Genomic DNA, 11,578 nt, shown 5'->3' with positions numbered 1-11,578 from the left:
CACTTTTCAGTAAAAACAAATAAATACTTACAGATTTGAGAGGTAAGCAGTTTTCATTTAAGGCAATGATACAGAAGGGCGTGGGGTGTTTTTTTTTGAGTTTGTGAACGTTTTCAAGAAACTAGAAATCTTGTAGAACTGGAAGAGAAGCTGTTTGATGCACTCTTGAGGTCTGATTTTGTTACTCGTGCTCAGTTATGCTGCAAACCATCCAGCGGGTAAGTTAGTCAGAAATGCAGTGAGTTGACGTAAGTCACCCGGGACCAGAGCGCTGAAGGCACTGGGAGATGTCTAATGAAGATATGTGCTTACAGAACCTCTGGACCATCCAGGCAGCTCTCTTTTGCTAAAAGCAATGAGATGTACCTCCTAGCAGGATACTTTAGATGTTGCTTTGTATCTTCAGATCCCGGTATCTTTGAAAATCTGCCTGAGAAAAAGGAAGCATTTTATCAATTAATTTCAGTGGAACTTAGTGTTATTTTCAAGCATGTTGTCAAATGAGAAGGTACAACTGGTGGTGGCTTTAAAAAATTAATTTATTTGTGGTGCTTTCCTTGCCACTAGGGTTAGATGTAACATCATAGAAGCAAAAAGGGCCATCTGAGTCACTGAGTCTTGTCCACCCACTATCACGGCAAACTATGTAGCGTTTCTGGGATGGGGCAAGCTCTGGAAGTGCCCGAGAGTTTCATTCACGTTCCGTCTTTCCTTTCTCCCTGAATCTCATCCCTTTAGAACTAGGTGCCAAAGATGTCATGCAGTTCCACTTGTGCCCGGATGCTTAAAAGGCATTTTAATCTCTGCTTACTCACTTTCTGAGTCACCGGTTGACGACTTTGATGAATTGTCAACATCAGTAAAGAAACTACAATGGCAAATCTGTAGTAGCAGTATAAAATACAGTTTCTTGAGTATGCTTTGAGCACCTCGGCTGTTCTATTTGCAGAAGCAAACTTTTAGTCAAGCTGAAACTATCCCAATGTAAGCAGCATACCAAGAGAGTAAATGTTCACGGAGTGCTTACTTTTCAAAGCAGGAGATTACATGGCTTGTGGAGATTTACGGCATAACTTGTTCCACTCAATATCCCTATCTGTAAGTTGTCATGTAATGAAACAAATCTATGGTTCTTTAAAATCCATACTAATATTTTTGGTAAATATGAATATTTTGATAAATATCTTCATTGATTAATGTTTCAGCAGTATAGAAACATTTTTTGCTTAAAAAAAATGAAGCAAATCAAAGCAAAATCAGAATTCTGCTCTCTAATGTTGATTATGAAAGTTTTAAATGTTCTCTTTTAAAAACAAAATGCACACATCTGAATCCAGTCTATGCATAAGTTCATATTTAGTAAAAAGGGTCAATTGTGTGTGGATTTTATGAAGCCATTACAGAATTATTTTAGGGCATTTAAATCTACTACAACTTGAGTTACATATTTTTGGCTGGTCTAAGCAAATCTATATATAAAAGCATCCATTAAAAATATATCAATTTTGAGTCAGAGCTGATATACTAAATGGCCTTTATAAATCTGCAGTCAGCTAAGAATTGCCCGTAAGACTTAGGTGTTGAGTGATACCCAGCAGTCTAAAGTTTTAAATTCAAAGTAATTCTTTAAAAACTTTGAAAACTATATTGCAATCTTCTTTACAATCTTATTTTTGCTGCCTTTGTTTTCTTATCAGATAAAACTTATTTCAACAGAAGACATAAATGTCTCCGTGTTCTATACAACCTATTTCAGGTAGTAAAGGCCTTTCTATGACTGAAAATTCAGTAAGGATTTCTGAGCAGAGAGCTTTAAAAGGATGATTGTAGCAATTATTTTGATGCAATAGCTCCTCCTGTTGTGTTAAAATATGGCATCAATATTAGGCGCTTTTATTTTTTTTTCAGATGCAGAGGTTCAAACTAAGATTAGGCTCACTTGGTCATGGTTGTGACATTCTGGAGATTTTTCAAAATACTTATTGTTTTTCTGAATTTATTAAAGAGTTGATGGTACTGAAGAGCAGATGACAATGTTTTCTGGGGGAATAAAAAAAGAATAATTCAACTGGAAGAGTCATAGAGAGCTTAGTACTTGAGTTTTCTTTGTCACTCAGCCTGTGGTTTAACTCATTAAGGAAGGCATTAAGAGACAACCCTCCGCTCCTCTCTAGGTGAGTGGCTTTTGAAGGCAGTGCTCCGCTGCAGATGTTCTCATATCTACTGATACACACATGGAGAGGAAGAAGCTGAGAGTGTGAAAATGGAGCAAATTGTGCTGTCTCAAATCAAAACTAATAAAAGTTTGGAAAAGAAAAAGTCTGCTGCAAATGTGCACACAACCACATCTGGTCCCAGTGAATGGCTAGGTGGTAGAAATTCAGGACATCAATTCAGGACTAGTAGTCATGGTGGTACTGAGCTGACGGTTGGACTCGATGATCTTAGAGGTCTTTTCCAACCTCTGTGATTCTATGAATTGAAGCTTTCTAAATTGCAACTTCCGAAGTTTCACAGGTTCACCTACCCAGGACCGTCCTGAGTAATGGAGAAGTCAAAGGAAGCTTTCAAAACCATGGTAAGTCTCTCAAAGAGCCTGTATGTGCCAAGCTGGGGGTAGGAACTGAAGCTCAGTTGTTGCTCCTATTAGGTTGTTACGTGCTTAGGTGCAGATTGCTAGGATGTGTACCTTGGAAGCAAAAAATATGTTTGCCTTAGTCAATAGAAACAGCCTGGTGAGCTACAGAGAAAGCATCAGCTCTGGTTACAATCTTACCTTGAAAACTTTTGTTTTGTCAAGGAATTCTGTAGGCTGCATCTGCAGATGTTGGTGTAGCTGCTTATTTGGATGAGATTCGTGTTACTTTACCAGCTTTTTGCTCATGCTTCTTAGATATCGCTTTTGTGATTGGTAGTTTTCAGCTAACACTGAAGTATTGTTGAGAGCGATGTGTTTGACAGCCACTGTTCCTGAAGTAATCCTGTATGTTCAAAATCTAGCATTTTTCTTTTAAAATGTATTTTTACTTACAGCCCATTGGGGAATTTATTTTCTATTACTTTGATTTTTGGCAAGCCATCAGCAAAAATTGAACAATTTCTGGGTCCGTATTTTACTCCTGAAGTATGTGAAATTGGCAAAAATACTGACCCCATTACGTGCTCTAAAAAAAAAAAAAGAATTCTTTTATTAGAATATATACATATAGAAACACTATAACTCTGTGCTTATTTTATTTTCTTCATAAAGTTGTCATCCTGCCTACAAGATCGGTTTACAACCGCCTGAAAAAGGCAGAATTTAATGACTAGTTCTGTAACAAGAAAAACATATGGTCTCCATAATCATTACATTTTTAATGATGTGGCTTGGACAGAGTCACTCATGGCTTGTAGAGTCATTCTCCTTGAAAGCTGCCTTACCTTGGGGAGGCATTGCTGATGGTCTCCAACATGCCATTAACGTTCTCTCATAAGAAAAGACAACGCCAAGTGTATCATATTTTCTCCGATGACAACCTTCCTCAGGCTGTATGTGTGCTTCTTTTAAGTGCATAGGAACTGCCTATGTAACAGTAATTGTTCACGTCTGAACTTTCTTTGGGGGGCAAAAATTAGTCCTTGGAGAAAGTTGGCTTAGGGAGAGATTCGTAATCCAGTGCTAGATATTGGCAAGTGCAGGATGACCAAAAAAGCTACATACTTGCATCATATTTTCCTAACTTTTTCCACACTGCAAACCTTTCCCCATGGCAGGAGTTACCAACGTAAATTAAATTTAATGTAAATAAAAGAGGCTTTACCATAGACATAGTGGCCAAACTGCAAGATGGCTATTCCTGTCTGTTTATCATCTCTTCTCAAAAATAATGAGACTAAGGTTTTCGGTTTAGTTCTTGGTCCAAGAGAGATACTGCAATGGGCCTTCGGCCTTAGGTTCTCAGCTTTTTTACTTAAATTTATCTGAGAGCTTGTTACGCCTTTACCTGGGTAATGATAAAGAATTCTTTCCCATACACTTTCCATTTTTGACAGTTCCTTGATAAATCAAGAGTAGTCAACTTTTCTTAACAGGCTTTGTCCTTTTTCATGAATATGAATTTGCTTCTTATTTAATGTGATTTAGCTGAGATTATGCAGAGTAATATGAGTGCATATGTTAAATCCCTTGCAAATTGTTTTGATATTTTGATGTTTTCTTGCAAATTAATATATTTATCAACTTTGGGTTCTAAGAGAGGCACACCAAAACACTAGCTAGTTTATAACTTGCATACAAGTCAGGATGCTATGATGTTTGTAATGTTCTATAATATCTTACATATTCTCAGATGAGGAACCCTAGAAAAAGAGTGAATGAACAAGAGGTAAACGACACTCAGTTAATTTGCTTGATATGAGTACAGAGGAATAACTGACTGTGTACGTCAAGAATGAACCGAAGTTCACCCTGTGCTCGTTTACCCTAGAAGCTAATCTACAATCAGGCCCAGTTTTTGTTTCTGACGTTTATATTTCTGTGTCACCTGGGGTTTTCAAGCATCAGCCTGTGGTACCTATGATTGATTTATAGCTTCTATCCCAATCACCTTTCCGTTGTGCCTGGTTTCATAACCCTATGCAGGCTACGTGATATTTATTTACTTACACACTCTTATCAAATTTAGTACTAATTCCTCGACACTTCTAAGCCGTGTTTCAGCCTGTCTTGCTGCACAGACATCTCAGGCTCGCTCGAAGGTGCTGCGTGTGTATTTCCTCAACACATGAGCAGAGCTGAAGCTCACGGGACCAGGAAAAGATCATTATTCCTGGTATGTCTGATCCAACCGGGAATACCAGTCTAGTTCATACCCTTTTATCAACGTGTCAGGATAACCAACTAACTGGACAAACATCAGTTTGCTTCCTCAGGATGTTCTGCTTCTTGTGCTGTTTGCCTTAGTCTGTGACTTTAAATTTTGCAGTGGCCTTTGCCTATGAATTGCTGCCAACCTTCATGCATTTGGCAGTAACTCGCTGCGTAGCCTAGCAGTCACATGCAAACCTACGGCATAACTCCCAGGGTATCGTGCTCCCCCTAAATGAGGGATAGCAACTCCCCAAAGGGAATCAGTGAACTAATTGTGCAGTACAGGTTTCAGCAAAACAATGTTGTGACAGTAAAAAGGCACGTAAATGTACTGTAAAATAAATAAGGTCCAGATTTTCATTATATAGTATTTCTGGCATGCCCCTCGCTAAATTCTTCCTTTTATAGATACTCAGCAAATACAAGCACAACAGTAATGAGTCATATTTTGCTGAGTTATGATGTCATCTTGAAGGTAGTTTGTTTTTATTTCCACTTGGACAGGATACTTTTCCACTTGCTTATTATGTAACACTCCCTATAAAAATAGAGACCCAGTCTTGCAATCTCCTCGGAGTGCTCCTGTTACCAAATGCGACTTATGACCATTTAGTTCTCACACCCTCATTATTATGTTTATAATACCTCAAAACATTCCCCTTTCAGCTTGAAAAAAAAAAAAAAACCAAAACAAACCTCCATTCTTGGTCTCTGTATAGTTTTTCTTCCTAAGGCCTAAACAAAATTTCTTCTGGTTCTTTTTTTTTCTGCCTGATGGGGAATTTTATGTATGTTTGTGCACTAAGTTGATGTTAATAACAGATTCCACCAATTAAAAACCTCTGCATATATTATTTAGACAAAACATGATTTGTTTCTCCATACTTGAAACGAATTGATTCACTTAATTTTCCTTTAATTAGTAAAAGTAAGAAATGAATTATAAACATGCACGATATGAAATGTTCTTCTCTTTCAGTCAGTATGCGTTTAATAGGGGGTGCACTGCTTGTAAAAGAAAACAAAGAGGCAAAAATACTTGGGAAACAGAGTGTTAATATAATAGGCTGCAAGGCCGACAACAGAAAAGTCTGGAAATAAAAAACTGTGGTTTCTCAAGCAATCACCTGCATTCAGTGCCCTTTCCTAAGAGCTACTATTTGCGGGTTAGCAATTGACACCAGGAATAATATACATGCTCCTTTTAAATTATCTGCAGGTACAGAATTCTCTTCTGTTTCTTTGTTTAATTTTTTTTTTTAAATGAAGAGTAAGTAAAACTGTGGAATAAATACATAATGTAATTTGTAAACAGTATATACTTTGTAACAGTATATATGAAGTGAACCCAATTATCTGCCAGACATTCAGTCTAACAAACCTTGAAAATAATTTAGAAATTTCAAATAACATATTTAAATGGCAAAGGTCAGGGGAGGCATACGTTAGAAACATTAAAAAAATAAAAAACAATGGAAAGATAGCCATGACAACTTAGAATATGTGTGTTCCTTAGAGAAAATGGGAAAAAAGCAAGGCAAGAATGTGAAGGAAAAGTGGAAAATGGATTTGGGACCTAATTTGAAAGCAACGAATCTCTAACACTCTTTCCTTAAGAGAAAGTTATGCATCTGACTCCACACATTACAGCACTGACTTTGGCACTTGAAGATTGTTTTTTGTTGAAGATGTTGAATGATAACTACCAACAAAAATATTTAATTTCCTATAAATCGCCGACCCAGTCTTAGCCCTTTTTTACTGCCAAAATGCTTAGACAGTCTCTAAACAGTCATTGAATATTTTCACTTCTGCATGTACTTGTTTCCATCCAACGAGCCAACTTCTCATCTTCGTGAATGCTTTACTGTCTGTGAAAAGTTCTGCTTAGGCAGCATTTATGTTGAAGGTTTTACCTTTATTTGCTCTATTGAGGCACCAGGACTTTTCTGGGTGCCTTGAAGACCACAGTATGGACACTGATTGTCCAATGGAGCAGGGAGCTCATGCACAGCTGAGAAAAAGCTTCCCATCTGGAGGAAAGTAAAGGTTTTATCTTTTAGTTCACTCTTCTTTTTCATGTCAGTCATGCCTCCAGCGTATGTGTACTGAAGAAGGTGGGGACACAAGTGCAGTACAAACTGAAAATGTGATGAACACACGCAGCTCCAGCCTAAAACCGGTAGGTGCTTTGCCCCATCATTGCCTTCAACTACACAAACCATATTTCTGCCTGTTAGAACCTCCCTCCTTCCAACCACAAGAAACACAGTGTTCAAATAAATGCAGCATTAATGTATTTGCCAGACAGAAGGTATTGGGCACTAAATAATTATGATATGTTAATGTAATTTTAAAGTTTATTCCCAGAAAGCTCATCCGGCTGCAGTTTACTGCTCACAAGAGTTGTTTGACAGTGAAATCATCTGCACCATTAGCGAAGGGGATACAGACAAGGGCTGCCCCATCTGAAATGGCAGGGATGATTTATGCCACAACATCAGTGATGTTTCATAGAGTCATAGAACAGTTTGGGTTGGAAGGGACCTTAAAGCTCATCCAGTTCCAACCCCCCTGCCATGGGCAGGGACACCTCCCACTGGCTCAGGCTGCCCAAGGCCCCATCCAACCTGGCCTTGAACACCTCCGGGGTGGGGCGTGTTTGACTAAATCTTGTCTGTAAAGGTGTTTTAGTGTGGACTATATCTAGTGAAGAACTCAGCTTGGGTTAAGAACCTGCAGGAAAGAAGCAGCCATGGGAAATGATCGCTTCTTCCAACCATTGCTCTCAAATTGAGACCAAATGCCTTTTAAAAGCCCACCCCTCAGTCAAGTGCAAGGTCAGCATGGCAATAATAAGGAACACACCGAGTCCTCATCCCTCCAGTGTGTTTTGCAGGGGACTAAATAATTTATGAATCACAGTATGGTTTGGGTTGGAAGGGACCTTAAAGGTCATCCAGTTCCAATCCCCTGCCATGGGCAGGGACACCTCCCACTGGATCAGGTTGCTTAAACCTCGTCCAACTTGGCCTTGACCACCTCCAGGGACGGGGCATCCATGACTTCTCTGAGCAGCCTGTGCCAGTGCCTCACCACCCTCACAGGAAAAAATTTGTTCCTAACATCTAATCTAAATCTCCCCTCTTTCAGCTTAAAACCATTCCCCCTCCTCCTATCGCTGCACTCCTCAATCAAGAGCCCCTCCCCAGCTTTCCTGCAGCCCCTTTTAAGTACTGGCAGGCTGCTAAAAGGATTTGTAAAGCTCCCCGTGAGCCTGAAAGAGATTCCCTGAAGGGAATTCCCTGGGAAACCCGGCAGAGTGCCTGCCAGGAGGCAGCGGGCACGGCGGGGCTGCGCTGGGGCGGAGGTAAGGGGAGCCGGGCAGGGGGGCGCAGGGCCCCAACATCCTTCCCGGCCCGCGGGGAGCTCGGGCACAGCCTCTCGTCCGAGGGAGGAGCGGCGTCTGCATCCGTCTCCCATGCAGGAGCTGCGTGTGCAGAGGAGCTTCTTCCTTGGCGTGTAGTGTAACCGGGCGAACTTAGAAACCTGAAAGCTAAAGTGGGGCGGAATCCCTCAGTCAGGATGATGTCTTCCTGGGCTTTCGTTCGCAGAACTGTGCGGTCATGAAGTCGTGTCAATGTGCGGCCTTTTTCCCCCCTTATGGTATGTAGTTGGCTCTTGGTTTCTGTTGTAATCTGAGGCAGCAGCATCAGGAGAATGTTGTCCTGCAGAGGCTTTTTGGTGTGCTTATATACAAGATGGGATAATTCAGCCTTGTAATTAAAGGTGCTGCATTTACTCTAGGGTTATTCTTTTTCGGTAGGTTGCATTGATTTTTGACACAGGCAATACTGACAGGATATAAAACCTCAGCTCCAAGTGAGGCCGGTGGAGACTTTTCCTATGGATGCGTTTGTTTTTCCGTCTGTGGTGCCAGTGCAGCTGGCAGTGGTTTTAACCTCTGTTACGTCCCACGGGGACCAGCTTCGGATGCAGCAAACTGGATTTAAAGCAGGGCTAAAACTTGGTTATGATACACTAATTATATCTTTAGTTTCTCTGCAACTTCTTCATGTGACAAGAACATAGAATCATAGAATCGTAGGATGGTTTGGGTTGGAAGGGAGCTAAAAGATCATCCAATTCCAATCCCCTGCCATGGGCAGGGACACCTCCCACTGGCTCAGGCTGCTCAAGGCCCCATCCAACCTGGCCTTGAACACCTCCAGGGATGGGGCAGCCACACCTTCCCTGGCAACCTGTGCCAGTGGACTCTGTTTTCAGTAGTTCAGCGGTCTTAAAGTGCTGTTTAGAGGAATTAATTTTTAAGTAGCTCTGCAGGTAGAGTTAATAAACATCCATGTCAGCAAAGAGGGGAGAGAGGGAACAATGTTTAGAGAGGTGAGATTTGAGGAGACTGAAGAGAATAATGAGCATTACTTTTTAATTGGAGAGCTGGGGAAGACTGAAAGCATAGCCTCTATGTGATGGGGATCGCCTTAAACTGTGATTGCCTGTCAGCATCCCAGCTGGCCCTCGTCACGCTGCTGAGGATTACGGATGAATAATGACAGCATGGACAGAAAATCCATGAGTCTGGGATGATGTTCAGGTGGGACTGTGTGATTTGTAGGAGCCACTGGCAGTATTTGTTTAAACTACACGAATCTGAGGTCTGGCAACTCAAGCAGAGTTACATATGGTGTCTTCCAGGTTCATGCAGATGGCAGTAGCTCAGAGACAAGAAATGTGGAGACCTGTAAGGCAGAGAATTTGTTTTGCATTATCAGTTGTGATTCAATTTGACAATGGTTACGAGCATGCTGACTTCAGGTGAACCTGTGAGTTCTGTTTCTAGTTCAGTACAGCTTGCAATTGCAAGTGTCAAATAGCAGCACATGGATAAGCGTCTGCATGAAAAATTTGATGGGGCAAGGGGGAAAAAAAAAACATTGAACTCTGGCTGATAACTTAGCTTCCATTAGTTGGAGATTATCACCGACTTTTATCATAAAAAAAATGGGGTACAAAAGTAAGAAATAACAAGGCAAACCTCTAACTGACTGTTAAGCATTTTAAAAATACGCTGAAAACAATAAGAGTACCCATGTTGTGTGATTGATTCCATTGAGCACTTTCAACAGCCTCCTAGAATAAGAGTTGTGTTCTCTGCAGTGGTCTGGCATCATCAGCACTGGGCGTTTGGGTTTGTTTTTGTTTACCAGCAGCTCAACTGAGTTGGACTGCAGTTTTGGAGACATAAAGTTGCACTCCCCTAGCATTTAGCATTGTGTCTTAACATAAAAGTTTTGAGAAAACACCAGTATAATCCAGTAGTTTTAGCTGTGCAAATGATCAGGAATGGAAATGGTCATTTTGCCAGGTTCCACCAATTATAGATACACTCAACAGTAAAGGGGGAAAAATGCTTTCTTTGTCGTAGAGTGTGAAATAGTCATTAGCTTATGTGTAGTACTTTTAACTGAGCAGTTGCAGGATTTTCTGAAGATATTGGTATGAAAGATTCCAAGTTCTTCACTGCCATTTGGAGGCTCATCTTAATGACCTGTAGGTGCACAATGTAAAGAAAAATCTCTTACTTAGAAATCAAGAATAACACAATTTCTAGACAAAGGCGTCTAATCTATGGACATCTTTCTTTACAGCATTCTGGAAACAGGAAAAGCCATCAGGAAGGTGTTTCTTGTTCATGTGCAAGCTAGGAGCTTGCTAGTGCTACTTGAGGAATATTTCATCCCAGCTCTATGCATTCTCTCATCCATTGTTCCAGGAAGGAGGAATGCCAGCACCAGGTTGCCTTTGTCATTCCAGCATGATGTGGTTACCCTTTTCCCCCTCGCTGGTTTGGAGTGCTGGAGGCTAGAGGTTCCTGGGAGGGTCAGAGTGCCTGGGTGCTGCATTTACAGTCTGCGGCTGGATAGCATAGATGGACATGCTAGGTGGCCTCTGTGAAGAACGTCACCCAGAACAGTCTAGCAACCCACTGATGTAAACTGGAAACCATCCTACCAAAGGGAGAGGTTTCTGCTGTGATGCTGTGTGCATGGGACGAAAAGTAGGCTTGCAGGTCTATTTAATTTGTGTATCTAAAAAGAAAAAATATCTAGGGGCATGCTGTAGCAGATATTTTTTATCATTTTCAGCTGGGTTTTCATTTTAATGATGACACCATGATGTGACTAACTCAAGAAAAACAATGAACAGAATTTTTATTGTTATAAGAGTTCTCTCAGTAGGTGGCTAACCCGAAAAACTGCTTTATAGTGAAGAGAGACAGAAGTTTAATGCAAACACTGAGCCGTATTTAAAGAGTAAGTGCTTAATGTCATCACAAGGGAGATCTTTTTGCTATAATAATTTTCATGGCTTCCTTTAGCATAACCAGCAAACTGGAGCTGGAGGCCCCAGTTCTGTCCTAATTAGCAGTGGTGTTATGCAGGTACCAGTTCATTGACTTCAATAAATAGACACAAAGGAAGGATCTAAATAGGTCTGGAGTCTTGGAGGAGAGTAACAGTAGACAAAGTAGATCTGCATATTTTAAAAGCCACATAGAATTATTTTTATTAGTATTGCAAAGTGTCCAGTGGAGTTGTTTCCTATCCTAAATGTATCAAGGGCTCCTGCCGTACACTGTGAAGGAGATCTTCCCTTGCTCCACTCTCTCTGCAGGATGCAGTTGTCATTTCATATTCTGGCTGT

At 40.6% G+C, this 11,578-nt stretch overlaps 1 protein-coding gene across 2 annotated transcripts in view; it reads left to right on the top strand.

Moving 5' to 3' along the window:
* Positions 1-8,179: 8,179 nt before the first annotated feature.
* Positions 8,180-11,578, top strand: part of BBOX1 (gamma-butyrobetaine hydroxylase 1) — a 53,028-nt gene continuing 49,629 nt past the window's right edge. The window contains exon 1 of one of the 2 annotated variants that reach the window (XM_054069189.1): positions 8,180-8,222. The gene's annotated coding sequence lies outside the window, so the exon portion shown is untranslated. Of the gene's footprint in view, positions 8,223-8,299; positions 8,519-11,578 lie in introns of those variants that run through there. The other variant, XM_054069188.1, reaches the window with a different exon arrangement.

This window comes from Cuculus canorus, chromosome 5 (assembly GCF_017976375.1).
Source record: "Cuculus canorus isolate bCucCan1 chromosome 5, bCucCan1.pri, whole genome shotgun sequence".
NCBI lineage: Eukaryota > Metazoa > Chordata > Aves > Cuculiformes > Cuculidae > Cuculus > Cuculus canorus.
Note: the sequence above shows the minus strand (reverse complement) of the source record. Positions and strands in the feature narration are given on the sequence as shown.